We start from the raw sequence: 20,510 nt of genomic DNA, 5'->3' as shown, positions 1-20,510 counted from the left end.
TTGTACTCACACGCAAACCACTAATCCGGGTCCCTCAAATGTCACAATGAGAAAGGTTGTTGTTGCCGTGGAATATTCAATCAACAAAATTGTGTTCCGTTTGAAAAAAATGGCTTGCACATGTTTTGGTGTGATACAGAGAAGAGAGAGGGTGCTCTTGGAGGGGAATCATAATTTAAAAGCAAAAGGAAAAATTCTAACCACAAATGGGTGCTAAGTGGCATTAAAAAATAAAAATCTAGGCACTGGTGTGAGTTTGAAAGTTAAAAAACTTTAATGTATGGGCTAAGTCAAGACATTGTTAAATACCGGTGTATTTTAATAATTAAATGTGATTGTAATTAAGCCATGAGCACTGGGACTTTACATGAAAGGTAATTAACATCACTTCGGTCATTTAAAATTCTCTTTCTTGAAATACTGCATGCCTAGCCCTAATTAAGAAAATAAGCCCCCTAACTTCTGGAAGCACCCTAACTTCTGTCTACTCTCATTATTCCGTCTTAACCTATTTCATTATCAAACGAGTGTTAAAAGGAAACACTAATGGTCTTTAAAGGGATGTATTTTTATGATTCTCTGTTTTGGTTAATCTATGTGAACAGTCAGTGGGCTCAAAGGTTTATCTCACCAGAAGCTCTTCTCCTATCAATGCCTGGCTTAGGTATTTTCTTTAAATGTGCAGTGAGCCATTCAGTCCAGTCCACTACACACTCTCTCTCTCTCTCTCTCTCTCTCTGGTTCTCTTCTCTCTCTCTGTTTCTCTCTCTCTCTCTCTCTCTCTCTCTCTCTCGTCTCTCTCTCTCTCTCTCTCTCTCTCTCTCTCTCTCTCTCTCTCTCTCTCTCTCTCTCTCTCTCTCTCTCTCTCTCTCTCTCTCTCTCTCCTCTCTCTCTCTCTCTCTCTCTCTCGCTCTCTCTGTTTCTCTCCTTCGCTCTCTCTGTTTCTCTCTCCTTCTCTCTCTCTATCTCTCTCTTTCAATTAATTCAAGGGGCTTTATTGGCATGGGAAACAGATAATAAACTAAAGTGAAATAAACAAAAAAAATGAACAGTAAAGTTCCAAAAGAATAAAGACATTCAAATGTCATATATGTCTCTTTCTCTCTCTCTGCCCCCCCTCTATCTCTCCTTCCCTCTGCCCCCCTCTCTCTCCTTCCCTCTGCCCCCTCTCTCTCCTTCCCTCTGCCCCCCCTCTTTCTCCTTCCCTCTGCCCCCCTCTCTCTCCTTCCCTCTGCCCCACCTCTTTCTCCTTCCTCTGCCCCTTCTCTCTCCTTCCCTCTGCCCCCCTCTCTCTCCTTCCCTCTGCCCCACCTCTTTCTCTTCCCTCTGCCCCCTCTTTCTCTCTCCTTCCCTCTGCCCCCTCTCTCTCTCCCTCTCTGCCCCCCCTCTCTCTCTCCTTCCTCTGCCCCTCTCTTCTCCTTCCCTCTGCCCCCCTCTCTCTCCTTCCCTCTGCCCCTTCTCTTCTCTCCTTCCTCTGCCCCTTCTCTCTCTCCCTCTCCCTCTCTATGCCCCCCCCTCTCTCCCCCTCTGCCCCCCCTCTCTCTCCTTCTCTCGCCCCCCTCTCTCTCTCCTTCTCTCTGCCCCCTCTTCTCTCTCCTTCTCTCTGCCCCTCTCTCTCTCCTTCCCTCTGCCCCCCTTCTCTCTCTCCTCTCCTGCTCTCTCTGCCCCCCTCTCTCTCTCCTTCTCTCTGCCCCTCTCTCGTCTTCCCTCCTGCCCCCCTTCTCTCTCTCCCTCTCTCCACCTGATAGCATTACCACAACTGGCCTCATAGCAACCATTTAGAGAGCAGGAAGGGAAGAGTCTGGACAGCTAAGTAAAGTCTAAATTACCCCACTATATACTAATCACACAATGGGGTATGGCCTAATGCTTTTTATGGGTAGCAAAGCAATCTGCAGTGGATATTGTAAGCTAATTTCCCAGGTCTGTCTAATGTGAGATACTTTGCACAGATTTAACTAAGTTTGTGAAATCATTACATTTAGGAATTTGCCTTTGTGGTGCTATTAATTTGATTCAGTCTTAAAGCATTTTTGTTTCTGATGATACTGTATATGAGAACAAATTGGGACTATTTAGCATTGTTGGGAAGTTTCAGTGGACAAACTAATGATGACGAATGGACATCCGTTGTGTTGTATTGATAAGAAAAGAAGGCAATAAGTTCTTTTCAGCCAGAAGCTCTTAAGAATTCATAATCAGTCCTGTGCATTTTTCTTATCTCTCCCATTTGTATTTCTTTATTTCAGATCGTAATAATGCAACTCTGCAACTGTCTTGGTAAAAATAGCATTTATCGTTTTAAGACATCGTAAATAAACGTTCTCCTTTAATTCTTCCATTTACTAAAATATACTGTTCGACGGATGGTCCAGGAAAATGTTGATAACCACATGAAAACACTTCCCTGTTCCTGAGTCTGTACCTTGGCATCTGGGGTGAGCATGCCACAAGTGAAAAATGTAAATCTAGACTTGACCCGAGTTTTGTACTCTTTATAGATCACAGACACGTTGAGGCCGGTCCTCACATTTGATTTATAAGATTTATATGCTGACAATAATATTTAATAAACTGCTCTAGAGTTTCTGCCTGGAGTTCTGAGGGAATGTGCAATCTATTACTTTAGAATTAGTTTTTGTGATTTATAAAAACTATTTGTTTAAAAAATCCATGGCAAATCAAAAACAGTGTAATGCCAATTCTTTCAAATGATTTTACTGACTTTGATATAAAGTACAGCATATTACAACTGATTAATGAAAAAAAGTGGACTATGGCCATTCCATCTATTATGGCAAACAGCGTACTCCCAATTATTTTAAGTTATTTCACTGCCTGTGATAAAGTTGTAGAAAAGGCACATGTAGTTGGTGGAATCGCGGTTTAATTCATGACCACTTGCGCAGCTGGGCCAGAACGCTTTACTTAGGTCAGGTGGAAATGTCCGACAGATCTCAACTCATTAAAAGGAGGAAATCGCCAGCGCCCGACCTCGTTAAATTCTCTTCCCCAACTCCGTCTAATCCAGACATTCTGTGCGTCCACGAATCAACGTAAATCCACTGAATCATCTGAACCATGTGTTGCGATCGGGAGAGCAGGCCATAAATTATTACCGCGAAGCGCGCCTTGGAGGGCATGCTTCAAAACTACTGTGTTATGTCAATGGACAATGATCACGGCCCTACAAATCATCACAGGCCAATTATGCCATTCATATATGGTTAAAATGTAGCGAAATTACATGTACATACACTACCAGTCAAAAGTTTTAGAACACCCACTCTTTCAAGGGTTTTTCTTTATTTTTACTATTTTCTACATTRTAKAATAATAGTGAAGACATCAACCTATGAAATAACACATACGGAATCATGTAGTAACCAAAAAATGTTTCAACAAATCAAAATATATTATATTTGAGATTCTTCAAATAGCCACCCTTTGCCTTGATGACATCTTTGCACACTCTTGGCATTCTCTCAACCAGCTTCACCTGGAATGCTTTTCCAACAGTCTTAAAGGAGTTCCCACATATGCTGAGCACTTGTTGGCTGCTTTTCCTTCACTCTGCGGTCTGACTTATCCCAATTTGATTGAATACATGATATTCTGTTTCCTTTGTTATGCAGCACAGACAAACTACCCAGTATATAGACCACTTCGTGGTTAAAGGAATTCCTGCCACAGTCTCCTCCATTTCTATCAGTCACCTGACCCGTGACCACCCGTTCACCTTCACTATTGTCAGTCATACCTGTCCAGCTACCCACACAGATTCCAAAACCTTTCARAAGTACTGTGTAGTACAACAGATCCAAGTAAATGAAAACATGTCAAGATCTTTAAAATAACTGATAGAAGAAAAGAAGCGAGTAGAACCCAGAACCCTGTATGTTGACACGTAGGTGGCTCAGAATAAGCCTTTCTATATATGGTAATCCATCTGTGGTTCATAACTCATGAGTCTTGATAAACTCCTTATTTAAGTCCAGAAAAGCTTGCTCACATTCTTTTTAGTGTGTGCTTTCAGTTATCACCAGAAGAAAATACCTTTCCCAAGAATCCCTTCTTTCCCTTCCTCCCTTTCCATCTCGAAGACAGAGTGATGTGCTTTTCTAAGGTTTTCTCCTCTCACTCMTCATCGCAACCTGGCAGTGAAAGGCAAAGACAGGCAGAGGCAGCCGATGTATCATTATCTATCAACATCATGAGTAAACTAGTTCATTTTAATCAACAGTTCTATCTATCTGACATGGTAGACGTTTTGAAAGAGTTTTCAAAGTTTCAGCAGAACTTAAATGATACAGTTTTGGTAGCTAATGAGATAGCATTACTGGAGTTTTAAATATAAAAATGTGTGATGTGAACCAAACACACCAACATTTTGTCAAACGCTGAATAAAAAAAAATATATATATATATTTATCAAAATAACAAAACAACTTGCTGAGATGCAGTGTAGGTGAGATATAAAGAAAGGAAGAGAGTGTACAGGGCTAGGTTCAGAAAGGGGAGTAGCCATGTCCGCAATAACCTTACTTGCGTTCTAAAGAGTAGGCATTTAGGGTATGCGGAAAATATAACGTTTTATAGTATGTGAAATTTTGAAAACTGAGTATGCTTTAAATGCCTGGATGTCATACTAACTTGCCTTTTCATCTAGTAGAATCTGCTGCACACTATTGAAGAAAATAATTGTCTTTCGAGACCCACTTGTATTTGACAATAGCTGATAATCGCATGAGGTGACACGCTGTACTGAAATGAACGAATGGTGGGAATAAACACAATTGTGCATCAGATGACACATTCTCAGTGTGGAGGAGTAGTATGTTGATATTTGTTGCTTACTGCATACATTTGTACAAAACAGTACGTTCTAAATAGTATGTAGTTGATTAGTACACAGTACGTAGTTTTAGTAAGTAATAGGCAAGACAGATTTCAGACATGGCCAATGGGCTACAGGACACTAGTTATTTCATCATGAGCCCTCGGTCTCTAGTTAAATAGTTCACTGAGGAGCATGCTCTGGTTCAGGGACGGAGAACTCAAGCCAAGCCGTTATATTGCTCTGACAAGCTTGTTTAACGGTAGCCGGGGGCCTGTTCGCCACTGACCGTGGTTAGTAGCTCTCAACAGATTGTTATCTAAGGCTGAGTTGATGCATGTTAGTGCAGCAATGTAGAAATCAATAGCATTATGTAATCAATTGTTTTTAACCAATTTAAAACCAATACATGTATCAAGTATAGAGTATAACCCCAAGCCCCCCTCAGAAGGGGAAATTGGTATTATAAAAAAAAATGTGTGGAGACAGTTACACTGTGTAAACAGTGTTCACATAACAGTAGCCTGGATAAGAATACAATTGTGCAAGTATATTTAATGTTTTAATTATATTTTGGTAAATTTGACAACATTTCTCAAAAATTCCGTACTCGTCTCCTGTATCCACTTTTGTTTTGTAACCTTCTCAGGAGATTGAGAAGGTTAAACAGAGGAGAACATCAACCCTTTTCTTCTGCTTCCCAAATGGCAGCCTATTCCCTATATAGTGCACTACTTTTGACCAGAGCCCAATCGGTCTTTGTCATTGCCATTTTGGGATGCATACTTCCTTTGAAGTCACCAAGACAGGCCCCCGGGTTCATAATCAATAGAAGAAAAACAAACCAATGTGGGGTTGATTGTTCCTGGCGTACCTTATGACAATTAAGCATTATAGGCTGCTTGTACCAAAGTTACAGTTAAATATAGGTCGCCAGGCCAAACACAATCAATCAGGAGTAGATCAATTAATTCCCATTGAGAGACTGTCTTGACCGAGAGACTTGGGAAGGGGAAGCATAATCAGTCAAAATGATAAATGTCTCACAACGGTTAAGGAATGTCCGTTAGAAAATTACAGCTGTATGAATGATAATGTTCAACCAGACAGTTATTCCAGTCTCTCTGATAGAGGCTTGTGTGATATTTTGATTGTAAAACAGTGGTGAAGCCTTTTTGCTAGCTAGGCAAAGTCTGTGGTTCTTCCGGCTGGAATGAGAACTAAGTATTTAATGCTGTCAGTGTTTTCCTCCGTTTTTAGCAGAAGCTGATCCGTTGTGCCCTTTTCATCCAATCCTTATGATGTGTAGATGTATGACGCATAGAGCGTCTGCTCATTAATCAAGATTGTATCTACGGTTTAAATCTCCATGACCACGATCTCAAACAATCTGCAGACAGACTTCTACCCTGTGTGAAACATCTGCACCAGTCAGGCCTCACGTCTTGCTCCTCATTGTAATCAGAGGGCTGATTTAAATCCTATGCATGCCAGTCTCTCTTGGCTAACAGTTGAGGAGAGACTGAGTGCATCACTTCTTTTAATAAGAAACATAAATGTTTTGAAAATCCCAAATTGTTTGCATTGTCAACTTACACACAGCTCTGACACACACACTTACCCAACCAGACATGCCACCAGGGGTATTTTCATAGTCCCCAAATCTAGAACAAAATCAATAAAGACTACAGTATTATATAGAGCCGTTATTGCATGGAACTCTGTTCCATCTCATATTGCTCAAAAAAACAGAAACCCGGTTTTAAAAAACAGAAAGCAACACCTCACGGCACAACGCCTCTCCCCTATTTGACCCAGATAGTTTGTGTGTATGTATTGATATGTAGGCTACATGTGCCTTTAAAAAAAAAAAATTKTAGTTCTGTCCTTGAGCTGTTCTTGTCTATTAATGTTCTGTATTATGTCATGTTTCATGTGGACCCCAGGAAGTTTAGACTCTGCTTATGCAACAGCTAATGGGCTGTATCACATCTGGCCGTGATTGGGAGTCCCATAGGCCGGCGCACAATTGGCCCAGCGTCGTCGGGGTTTGAACGGAGTAGGCCATCATTGTAAAAAATAATTGTTCGTAACTGACTTGTCTAGTTAAGTAAAGGTTAAATAAAAAAATACAAATAAATGGGGATCCTAATAAAATACAAAAAATACCAAATGCTACTGAATGTCAGTGATCATCAGAGAGTGATCATATCTGAAGCTATAATCTGGCTCAAATTTCAGATAGCCATAGGAGTAACAACACGGCTGGCTGAGAAACAATGCATGGTTCAACAGTATTCCAGCTGTCTCCTACTTTGCTGAACTGAATCCTCACATTTCTAAGTGAAATCTACACACCAATAGTATGATGCATTAACTAACTCAAAACCAAAAGTAAAACCAATGTTGTTGGGAGAACCACTGCCATTAAATATCCCCTCTGCTCTCTCCAGATGAACAGTTCCATTAACAGAAACCCTCTCCTCTTCCTTCTCTCTATCCACAATCCATGTCAATTAAATATGGTCAGAGTATGACCCCTTCACTCAGGAGAGAAGGAGAAAGCTATCAAGGGAGACATGACATTGACACAGAGAGGAAGTAATAGTCTGGAAAGGGCAGGGGAGGCGATCCCTAATGAATGAGAGAGAAAGATTTCCACAAAGGCCCAAATTAACATATACTCAAAAATAAAAAATAACCTTTACCACAAGCATATGTATGGCTTAGTTAATTTATATGAAGGAGTAATCTCCGCTCTACACGTCTTCTGCTCACTGATCCTAACCATTTTAGATTGGATACTGTAACGATGATGCTGAGAGTCAGGAAGCAGGTGCATGTGACGCGTTTAATAATAACAAACGTAGAGCGATACAAAACAAGCACGCGTCTGGACATGAACACAGAACCAATACTGCCTGAAGAGTGATGCTAGGGAGTGGTAGATAAAGGGTGAGTAATCAGGGTAATGATGAAGTCCAGGTGTGCCTCATGATGCGGCGCAGGTGTGCGTAATGAGGGTTGCCAGGTGTGCGTAATGAGGGTTGCCAGGTGTGCGTAATTGAGGTTGACCGGTTGTTATTGGCCAACAAATTGAAAGGTGTTGGCCAGGTTGTACTGAGGTGTTGCCAGGTGGTTATGCGTATGAGGGTTGCCAAGGTGCCAGGTGAGCGTAATGAGGGTTGCCAGGTGAGCGTAATGAGGGTTGCCAGGTGTGCGTAGTGATGTGGTGCTAGGACCGGTGGTTAGTAAACCAGCAACGTCAAGCACCAGAGTGGGGAAGCAGGAGTAGACATGACAGATACGTTAGGGTGCATTGTATCAATAATGAAACGACAGTAGGAAAAAAGCTGTAAAAGCAAATTGCCTCATGTAGGAGTGTTGGGAGAAATGGCATTTTGAGAAAAATGGCTTGGCTGGTTTCTGAGGTTGTCCATGGTCTTTTCATGATGAAAACAAACTCCTTACTGACATGTATATTTTAATTAATTGTACACCTTAAACAAATAGCAAATGCCACAAAGTAAAATACAATAATGCATAAAAATCTTTCCAAAAACAGATGCCACTCCCTCATTGGACTACATTACATCTGAATCAGAGCCAATATCTCTACTCTCATAATAGAATCAGAGCCTATATCTCTACTCTCGTAATAGAATCAGCCTATATCTCTACTCTCGTAATAGAATCAGCCTATATCTCTACTCTCGTAATAGAATCAGAGCCTATATCTCTACTCTCATAATAGAATCAGCCTATATCTCTACTCTCGTAATAGAATCAGCCTATATCTCTACTCTCGTAATAGAATCAGAGCCTATATCTCTACTCTCATAATAGAATCAGCCTATATCTCTAACATCATAATATAATCAGCATATATCTACTCTCATATAGAATCAGCCTATACAGTGGGGAGAACAAGTATTTGATACACTGACAATTTTGCAGGTTTTCCTACTTACAAAGCATGTAGAGGTCTGTAATTTTTATCATAGGTACACTTCAACTGTGAGAGAAGGAATCTAAAACAAATCCAGAAAATCACATTGTATGATTTTTAATTAATTAATTTGCATTTTATTGCATGACATAAGTATTTGATACATCAGAAAAGCAGAACTGAATATTTGGTACAGAAACCTTAGTTTGCAATTACAGAGATCATACGTTTCCTGTAGTTCTTGACCAGGTTTGCACACACTGCAGCAGGGATTTTGGCCCACTCCTCCATACAGACCTTCTCCAGATCCTTCAGGTTTCGGGGCTGTCGCTGGGCAATACGGACTTTCGGCTCCCTCCAAAGATTTTCTATTGGGTTCAGGTCTGGAGACTGGCTAGGCCACTCCAGGACCTTGAGATGCTTCTTACGGAGCCACTCCTTAGTTGCCCTGGCTGTGTGTTCGGTCGTTGTCATGCTGGAAGACCCAGCCCCGACCCATCTTCAATGCTCTTACTGAGGGAAGGAGGTTGTTGGTCAAGATCTCGCGATACATGGCCCCATCCATCCTCCCTTCAATACGGTGCAGTCGTCCTGTCCCTTTGCAGAAAAGCATCCCCAAAGAATGATGTTTCCACCTCCATGCTTCACGGTTGGGATGGTGTTCTTGGGGTTGTACTCATCCTTCTATTCCTCCAAACACGGCGAGTGGAGTTTAGAGCAAAAAGCTCTATTTTTGTCTCATCAGACCACATGACCTTCTCCCATTCCTCCTCTGGATCATCCAGATGGTCATTGGCAAACTTCAGACGGGCCTGGACATGCGCTGGCTTGAGCGGGGGACCTTGCGTGCGCTGCAGGATTTTAATCCATGACGGCGTAGTGTGTTACTAATGGTTTTCTTTGAGACTGTGGTCCAGCTCTCTTCAGGTCATTGACCAGGTCCTGCCGTGTAGTTCTGGGCTGATCCCTCACATTCCTCATGATCATTGATGCCCCACGAGGTGAGATCTTGCATGGAGCCCCAGACCGAGGGTGATTGACCGTCATCTTGAACTTCTTCCATTTTCTAATAATTGTGCCAACAGTTGTTGCCTTCTCACCAAGCTGCTTGGCTATTGTCCTGTAGCCCATCCCAGCCTTGTACAGGTCTACAATTTATCCCTGATGTCCTTACACAGCTCTCTGGTCTTGGCCATTGTGGAGAGGTTGGAGTCTGTTTGATTGAGTGTGTGGACAGGTGTCTTTTATACAGGTAACGAGTTCAAACAGGTGCAGTTAATACAGGTAATGAGTGGGAACAGGAGGGCTTCTTAAAGAAAAACTAACAGGTCTGTGAGAGCCGGATTTCTTACTGGTTGGTAGGTGATCAAATACTTATGTCATGCAATAAAATGCAAATTAATTACTTAAAAATCATACAATGTGATTTTCTGGATTTTTGTTTTAGATTCCGTCTCTCACAGTTGAAGTGTACCTATGATAAAAATGACAGACCTCTACATGCTTTGTAAGTAGGAAAACCTGCAAAATCGGCAGTGTATCAAATACTTGTTCTCCCCACTGTATATCTACTCTCATAATAGAATCAACCTATATCTCTACACTCATAATAGAATCAGCCTTATCTCTACTCTCCTATATCTCTACTCTCATAATAGAATCAGAGCCTACATAGCTACTCTCATAATAGAATCAGCCTATATCTCTACTCTCATAATAGAATCAGAGCCTATATCTCTACTCTCATAATATAATTAGCCTATATCGCTACTCTCATAATAGAATCAGCCTATATCTCTAATCTCCTATATCTCTACTCTCATAATAGAATCAGCCTATATATTTACTCTCATAATAGAATCAGCCTATTATATTTACTCTCATAATAGAATCAGCCTATATCTCTATTGTCATAATAGAATCAGCCTATATATCTACACTCATAATAGAATCAGAGCCTATATCTCTACTCTCATAATAGTCTGCCTATTATAGCCTATATCTCTACTCTCATAATAGAATCAGCCTATATCGCTACTCTCATAATAGTCAGCCTATATTCTTAATCTCCTATATCTCTACTCTCATAATAGAATCAGCCTATATATTTACTCTTTAATAGAATCAGCCTATATATTTACTCTCATAATAGAATCAGCCTATATCTCTACTGTCATAATAGAATCACCTATATATTCTACACTCATAATAGAATCAGAGCCTCTATCCTACTCTCATAATAGAATCTGCCTATTATCTCTACACTCATAATAGAATCAGCCTATATCTCTACACCGCCTTTCCTTCCAGTTCTCTGCTGCTATTGACTGGAACGAATTGCAAAAATCACTGAAGCTGGAGTCTTATATCTCCCTCTCTAACTTTAAGCATCAGCTGCCAGAGCAGCTCACTGTACCTGTACACAGCCAATCTGTAAATAGCACACCCAACTACCTCATCCCCATATTATTACTTACCCTCTTGCTCTTTTGCACCCCAATATCTCTACTTGCACATCATCATCTACACATCTATCACTCCAGTATTAATGCTAAATTGTAAATATTTYGCCTCTATGGCCTATTTATTGCCTACCTCTCTACTTTTCTACATTTGCACACACTGTACATAGATTTTTCTATTTTTGTTATTGATTGTGTTATTGATTGTACGTTTGTTTATGTGTAACTCTGTGTTGTTGTTTTTGTCGCAATGCTTTGCTTTATCTTGGCCAGGTTGCAGTTGTAAATGAGAACTTGTTCTCAACTGGCCTACCTGGTTAAATAAAGGTGAAATTAAAAAAAAATCTAAATAAAATAGAATCAGCCTATATCTCTAATCTCCTATATCTCTAATCTCCTAAATCTCTACTCTCCTATATATCTACTCTCATACGCTCTGCATAGGATCAAGTGTGATCGAAGCACTCTCACACAACTATACATCAGCTCCACCTACTGATGCAGACGGGTGTTCAGTATAGTATAGGTAGACAGTGTAGTATAGGAGAGCAGGGGGATACTGATCTTCGGTCAGTTTAGCATTTTTTTAGGAATGAGGGAGGGGAAGCTGATCCTAGGGCCATACCTAAGGGAAAGTTCATCCCGGAGTGTAGTATATAGGACTGAACGTTAGGTAGACACAGCAGGGCTCAATCACTGGAAATGGTTAATAACAGCTTAGAGTGGGGAGAACTGGCACACCACCGAACACTATCAAAATAGATTCAGAGAGAACAGCTCCTCTTTGTGTTCCAGCAGCTTAAAAATGTCTTCGGTAGTTCGAAGACAGCTGATCATGTTGCTTCAAGAACATGAGTGATATGCACTAATTTCAAACTGACAGCACACATATTGCAACAATTATACTTGTAATGTAATATTCACATCCTACCATCGTTAGCTCTATGCGTTGTCCTCCAAGCATGCTTCAGGGTCCCCCGCTGTCTATACATTTCATTACTATGTTATGGGGACTTCATTGTTTGTGGGAGCAGCTGCATCCACACATCAGTGTGAGCAAGTATCCAAAAGGGAGCTGTATTCTCTCACACTAGCTTCATGCACTACTGTGTATTTTATAATGGAAGAAAACTCAACACGTCATTCTGGCTGGATAATGTCTTGACATAGCCCGCAGTAAAATGTTTTACTGTCGATAAAAGATAAAGACATATTTTAGAAAACCACTTCAAGATGAAGTTGCACGAAAGCATGTCTTACACAAAATCTACAGTACACAAAGGCGCAAGGACAAAATGTCCACACAACAACTAACACATTTCAATCACATTTCATTTAAAGCTACAGTTTGGGATTCAAAAAACAATATGGAAGAATGGAAATGGCTGCGGGGGGATAGTGTGTGTGTGTGCGTGCGTGCGCGTAGCGCGTGGTGCTGTGCGTGGGCGTGTGCGTTGTGTGGTGTGTTGTGTGTTGTGTGTGTGTGGTGTGTGTGTGTGTGTGTGTGTGTGTGTGTGCACGTGCGCGTGTGTGTGTGGCATTTTCCCAGGGCACATCCCAGGGACATGACAGCAGCAAGGTTTAACTTTAATTTGAATTGTATCTCCCTCCTTGCTCTCCAGACTCTCTTCTCTCTGCTGTCCACATCAGTCGGGCAATCTGCCTCTCCACTCATCACTGATCCACCAGCTGATGTATTGCTCCCCAATCTCACAGATAGAAAGAGCAACCAGACATATGCAACTCCAATAGGCCAGTGTGTTCGTGTGTATGTGTGTGTGTGTCTGTCTGTCCTCGTGTCCCTTCATATCTGTGTACATTGCTTTTACAGCCCCTCACCCGTTCAAATCAATACCGGTCGACAGACTACAGACAGCAGACAGACAGACAGACAGACAGACAGACAAGACAGACAGACAGACAGACAGACAGACAGACAGACAGACAGACAGACAGACAGACAGACAGACAGACAAGACACAGACAGACAGACAGACAGACAGAAGACAGACAGACAGACGACAGACAGACAGACAGACAGACAGACAGACAGACAGACAGACAGACAGACAGACAGACAGACAGACCAGACAGACAGACAGACAGACAGACAGACAGACAGACCAGACGAACAGACAGACAAGACAGACAGACAGACGAGACAGAGACAGACAGGACAGACAGAGACAGACAGACAGACAGACAGACAGACAGACAGACAGACGACAGACAGACGACAGACAGACAGACAGACAGACAGACAGACAGACAGACAGCAGACAGACAGACAGACACGACAGACAGACAGACAGACAGACGACGAGACAGACAGACAGACAGACAGACAGACAGACAGACAGACAGACAGACAGACAGACAGACAGACAGACAGACAGACAGACAGACAGACAGACAGACAGACGACAGACAGACAGACAGACAGACAGACAGAAACAGACAGACAGACAGACAGACAGACAAGACAGACAGACAGACAGACAGACAGACAGGACAGACAGACAGACAGACAGACAGACAGACAGCAGACAGACAGAAAGACAGACAGACAGACAGACAGACAGACAGACAGACAGACAGACAGACAGAGACAGACACAGACAGACAGACAGACAGACAGACGCAGACAGACAGACAAGACAGACAGACAGACAGCAGCAGACAGACAGACAGACAGACAGACAGACAGGACAGACAGACAGGACAGACAGACAGACAGACAGACAGACAGACAGACCAGACAGACAGAGACAGACAGACAGACAGCCAGACAGACAGACAGACGAGACAGACAGACAGAGACAGACGAGACAGACCAGACAGAACAGACAGACACAGAACAGACAGACAGACAGACACAGACAGACAGACAGACAGACAGACAGACAGACAAGACAGACAGACAGACAGACAGACAGACAGACAGACAGACAGACAGACACAGACAGACAGACAGACAGACAGGACAGACAGACAAGAACAGACAGAAGACAAGAAAGATGACCAGACAGACAGACAGACAGACAGACAGACAGACAGACAGACAGACAGACAGACAGACAGACAGACAGACAGACAGACAGAGGGTAATACATTTCCTTAAACATGATTACATTAACAGAACTCATCTATTCAACGAGGCATCCCATCCAGATATAGCCACACTAGCCACCTGGGTACTTTCTGTGCCTGGCGCGGTCAAAGTAGTGCGGTATGTAGGGAATAGGGTGCCATTTGGCTTGTAGCCTTACTGATTCTCTGTAAGTATAGATTTGATGTATAAGAAGAACGGTTTAAGGCTCTGTCATGGCAGTTATCACTAGATTTAGTCTCGTTATGAGAAGTCCATATCAAGTCGTCGCCTATCAAATCGTCTGAGTGGACACACTGTGGTATTATTAAGGCTATACCACACACTGATTTATACAAGAGCTTGGTAATCCAGTATGCTTGACTTTTGGTCCAGCATTCTGTCTGTGAGAAGTTGATAACAGCCACTGTCTCCCCAGACACAATCACCACACCTCATTCACACACTCTTCATGAGGGAAAAGGGGTGCTGCTTTAGGCACATTAATAATATTAATGCTCAACTGGCTACTTTGGAATTGTCTTGTAAAATATTGTGCTCCTCTAAATGGCATTGCTAGGACACAGAACTGATTCAACTTTAAATCTGCCCAAACCACTGAGAGGGAAAGTGGCTATACAGTATGGAAAGGGGAAATTGTAGGCTAAGCAATGTTTTGTACATAAGCTTTGAGAAAATGTCTTACATCAGCATATCATGCTCAAAAGAAAAATCCAGAATATGTGTCAACAGCATTAGTCTATTTGGCAGGGATGGGTTTTTAAGGTATGACACATTTTAAAACTTGATACATTTTACATTACACAGCATTTTATTTGTTTTGTTTTATTTTTTATATTAAATAAATCATGCCACAGCCATATAAACCATGTTAAATTGTGTGAGACCGGTTGTTTGATATGGTCAAGCAAATATACCATCCATTGACTATATGATTCCCGAAATACACTTACACTATGCCCGTTTATAGTCACGGCTAAATCATCAAATATTTCCCATTGTGTTTCTTTGGTGTTTATAACATATTTTATTCCCATGATCTTATTCTTGCCAAATATCACCCAGCATTATACACAGAGTTGATGATGGGTCACTGCCATCCGCTCAGCACAAGCTGCGCAACTGAAAAGAAGGGCGCAATTTATTTATGTAAAAATTGCAAAATTGAACTATCATCAATAACTCTTGTTTAGCAGGCTATGTTATTTTATTACTGGAGTGAGAGATACTGACAGACAAATAAGAATACGAATCCAAAAGTGATTAAATAAATACAATAAGATAATTGAAAGCTATTACCTTGGTAAAGTTGGGTTGAAAGATTGAAATTCAGTAATCGGGGTYCAATAGTGAAGTATTTCAGAAGAGCCCGATGTTGCAGCCTATGTAGACGAAAAGCTTCTTCTGAAACTGTCTTCCATCGTCCGTGATCCTATTTAACGAAATGTCAATTTACAATATTTTTTCAAACGGAGAAGAATTGTCCACTCGATATAATAATAATAATAATAATAAAATCAATCAAGTGCGACAATTGCCATAGTTTAATGAATTGCAGTCATGAAGGCTACGTTTTATGACTGGCGCGTGGTTAACGCTTTCGCGGTGATAATGCCTCGTCTGTGGCCGTTAACTCTGTGACAGTTCACCAACCGGTATTCCAAGTGCATCTAACTGCCGCTTCCCGTTTCGCAGACGGTGCATGTGGCGGAGCTTCTCCTAGGATTGTCACTGCCCGGTAGGTTTCAGCACTCTGTTAAACACACTGCATGGCGAGGTGCGAGCATCTCAGTGTGCTCTTTCTTCTGACTGGCGCTCTGATCTGGGAACGAGTGATGGAGTCTTGAAAAGGACAATCCAGGTAATAAACGTGTAACCCAATGGAAATAAAGATTCCCACCGGTTGATTATTGCTGTTGTTATCATCTTCCTCCTCAGTAGATCTGATAGGCTATCATATAATTTTTTTTTATTGGCTATTGATTCGTTGAGAAAATGTTGAACTAATTATTCATATTTTTATTCTATACTGAAGAAAAATATAAACGCAACATGCAACAATTTCAACGATTTTATTGAGTTACAGTTCATATGAGGAAATCAGTCAATTGAAATAAAYGAATTAGGCCCTAATGTATGGATTTCACATGACTGGGCAGGGGTGCAGCCATGGGTGGGAGTGGGAGGGCATAGACCCACCCACTTTGGAGCCAAGCCCACCCACTAGGGAGCCAGGCCCAGACAATCTAAAACGACGTTGGAGGCAGCTTATGGTAGACAAATTGACATTCAATTATCTGGCATCCACTCTGGTGGACATTCCTGCAGTCAGCATGCCAATTGCATGCTCCCTCGAAACTTGAGACATCTGTGGCATTGTGTTGTGTGACAAAACTGCACATTTTAAAGTGGCCTTTTATTGTCCCCAGCATAAGGTACACCTGTGTAATGATCATGATGTTTAATCAGCTTTTTGATATGCCACAACTGTCAGGTGGATGGATTATCTTGGCAAAGGAGAAATGCTAACTAGCAGGGATATAAACAAATTTGTGCACAAAAAAATGAGAGAAATACGTTTTTTGTTCATATGGAACATTTATGGGATCTTTTATTTCACCTCATGAAACACCGGACCAACACTTTACATGTTGCGGTTAAATTTTTGTTCAGTATATAATTCTATGTTTTTTCAGTGAGGTGATGCATTTGTGATTTTCAAGGCACAAGGCACAAGCAGCATTCTTAATTAATGGTCCTCCTACCTATGGCAAAAKACAAAAATGAGGGGCTGCAGAAACAAACATCATCATTATAGTCATCTTCAGGATTTTCTTTGTCCTGGGAATCATCATCATCCTTCTTCTTCTTTTTCTTGTACAAAAAAACTACATCTTCCTTTTTCTTCTTTTCTTCTTCTTCTTTTTCTTCACACAGAGGGGGGGCTATGGGGGTGTGAAGCTGCATATTTATGACTTATTATTACACTGAAATGCATGATTGTCTTGTCATCTCTAAGATTCATCTCTAAATCTCAAACAACAGCGATACTTTCAAAACGCTCAGACAGTTAATCCACTGGGGAGAACGGGGTGGGCAAACAATCTTTTCATGGATGTTTTTTCTTTCAACTTTGAAAATAACTTTGCCCTTTCTGCTGCATGTGAGGAATGTTGGTTCACGTCTCTGAGAGATCATTAGATTAACCTTAACTAGCGCACATCATCTCCCAGTAATTATTTTAATACACACTGCTCATTAGTGATGCCACAATGTTAATTTAACAAGGTAGAGAAAATCATGTTCTGGGATGCGCTTGAAATGGCAATCTGTTCCCTATATAGTGCCCTTCATTWGACCAGAGCCATGGAGGTATGTAGTGCACTATGTGTGTGCCAGTTTCTTGAAATACTTTGCAAATGCAACTTATTTCTATATGAAAACTGAACTGGTCTATTGATTCCTTTTCAGTAGATGCTCTTATACAGAGCAACCTACAGTAATGAGTGCATACGGTTTCCTACTAGTCCCCAGTGGGAATCAAACCGACAACTCTAACATTTCAAGCGTCATGCTCTACTGAGACACAAACCACTTGATGTCACATGGTACTCAATTACTGTATTGGTCATTGTTTTTCTTCATTTTGATGGAAAGTCTACAGGTACAAACCTAGAAGACTATGTACAATACGGTACATGTACATTCATTGGTTTGTAAGGATGGTAAATTAATACTGTTTTCCATGTTATTTGATCAAGTAAAACATTTAATTTGATATGGAAGTTTTGTGTCTTTGCCCATAACTCAGCACTCTACCACCGACCAATAATTCATAGATAAGACAAGACTAGTTCATCTAACTATCAGAGACCAGGGAGAAATAGTTTCATCTGACTATCATAGACAGTGAGATATAGTTCATCTGACTATCAGAGACCAGGGAGATATAGTTCATCTACTATCATAGACCAGTGAGATATAGTTTCATCTGACTATCAGAGACCAGGGAGATATAGTTCATCTGACTATCAGAGACCAGTGAGATATAGTTCATCTGACTATTAGAGACCAGGGAGATATAGTTTGTCTGGCCGTTAGAGACCAGGGAGATATAGTTCATCTGACAATCATAGACCAGTGAGATATAGTTCATGCTGACTATCATAGACCAGTGGAGATATAGTTCATCTGACTATCATAGACCAGTGAGATATAGTTCATCTGACTATCAGAGACCAGAGGAGAATAGTTCATCTGACTATCATAGACCAGTGAGATAGTTAATCTGACTATCAGAGACCAGGGAGATATAGTTCATCTGACTATCAGAGACCAGGAGTATTAGTTCATCATGACTATCAGAGACCAGTGAGATATAGTTCATCTGACTATCAGAGACCAGAGGAGAATATAGTTCATCTGACTATCAGAGACCCGAGAAATAAGTTCATCTGACTATTAGAGACCAGGGAGATATAGTTCATCTGACTATCAAGACCAGTGAGATATAGTCACTGGCCATTAGAGACCAGGAGATATAGTTTGTCTGGCCGTTAGAAACCAGGAGATATAGTTTGTCTGGCCATTAGAGACCAGGGAGATATAGTTCATCTGGCCATTAAGACCAGGGAGATATAGTTCATCTGTCCATTAGAGACCAGGGAGACATAGTTTGTCTGACTATCAGAGACCAGGGAGATATAGCTTGTCTGGCCGTTAGAGACCAGGGAGATATAGTTTTCTGGCCGTTAGAGACCAGGGAGATATAGTTTGTCTGGCCGTTAGTGACCAGGGAGATATAGTTTGTTCTGTTGGCCGTTTAGACCAGGGAGATATGGTTCATCTGGCCATACAGAGACCAGGAGAGATATGGTTTGTCTAGACTATTACACGCAGGAGATATAGTTTGTCTGGCCGTTAGAGACCAGGGAGATATGTTCATCTGGCCTTTAGAGGACCAGGTATAGTTTGTCTACTCTGCGGAATGGATTTGTTCTGAGAGAGTTACAATGTCTGTGTTGCAATCATTAGAGAGAGACCAGGGAGATATGGTTTCTGGCCGTTAGAGACCAGGGAGACATAGTTTGTCTGGCCATTAGAGACCAGGGGAAATAGTTTGTCTGGCCGTTAGAAACCAGGTAGATATAGTTTGTCTGGCCGTTAGAGACCAGGGAGCTATAGTTTGTCTGGCCGTTAGAGACCAGGGAGATTATAGTTCGTCTGGCCGTTAGAGACCAGGAGATATAGTCCATCTGGCCATTAGAGACCAGGGAGATATAGTTTGTCTGGGCCATTAGGAGCCAGGGAGATATAGTTAATCGGCGTTAGAGACCAGGGAGAGTATAGTTTGTCTGGCCATTAGAGACCAGGGAGATATAGTTGTCTGGCCGTTGTGACCAGGGAGATATAGTTTTCTGGCCGTTAGAGGCAGGAGATATGGTTCATCTGGCCATTAGAGACAGGGAGATATGGTTTGTCTGGCCATTAGAGACCAGGGAGATATAGTTATCTGGCATTAGAGTCAGGGAGATATGGTTGTCTGGCGCATTAGAGAGAGACAGGGAGATATGGTTTGTCTGGCCATTAGAGACCAGGAGAAATAGTTTGTCTGGCCTTAGAAACCAGGTAGATATATGTTGTCTGCCGTTAGAACCAGGGAGATATAGTTCATCTGACTATCAGAGACCAGGGAAATATAGTTCATCTGACTATTAGAGACCAGGGAGATATAGTTTGTCTGACTATTCATAGACCAGGAGATATAGCTTGTCTGGCGTTAGAGACCAGGGGAGATATAGTTCATCTGACTATTAGAGACCAGTGAGATATAGTTCATCTGACTATCATAGACCAGGGAGTAAGTATACTTGTCTGGCCGTTAGAGACCAGGGAGATATAGTTTGTCTGGCCGTTAGAGACCAGGGAGATATAGTTCGTCTGACTATCAGAGACAGGGAGATATAGTTCATTGGCCATTAGAGACCAGGGAGATTAGTTTGTCTGGCATTTAGAGACCAGGAGATATAGTTTGTCTGGCCGTTAGAGACCAGGGAGATATAGTTTGTCTGGCCATTAGAGACCAGGGAGATATAGTTTGTCTGGCCATTAGAGGCCAGGGAGATATAGTTTGTCTGGCCATTAGAGACCAGG

General features: G+C 41.6%; 1 protein-coding gene across 1 annotated transcript in view; it reads right to left on the bottom strand.

Moving 5' to 3' along the window:
* The window catches only part of calcr (calcitonin receptor), a 109,717-nt gene extending 93,563 nt beyond the window's left edge, over positions 1-16,154 (bottom strand). Inside the window, 1 exon segment of the mRNA XM_070436263.1 lies at positions 15,657-16,154. The gene's annotated coding sequence lies outside the window, so the exon portion shown is untranslated.
* Positions 16,155-20,510: the final 4,356 nt, after the last annotated feature.

The sequence above is a fragment of the Salvelinus sp. IW2-2015 genome, linkage group LG31 (assembly GCF_002910315.2).
Source record: "Salvelinus sp. IW2-2015 linkage group LG31, ASM291031v2, whole genome shotgun sequence".
Taxonomy (NCBI): domain Eukaryota; kingdom Metazoa; phylum Chordata; class Actinopteri; order Salmoniformes; family Salmonidae; genus Salvelinus; species Salvelinus sp. IW2-2015.
The sequence above is the reverse complement of the archived record's forward strand: the minus strand, read 5'-3'. Positions and strand labels throughout refer to the sequence as shown.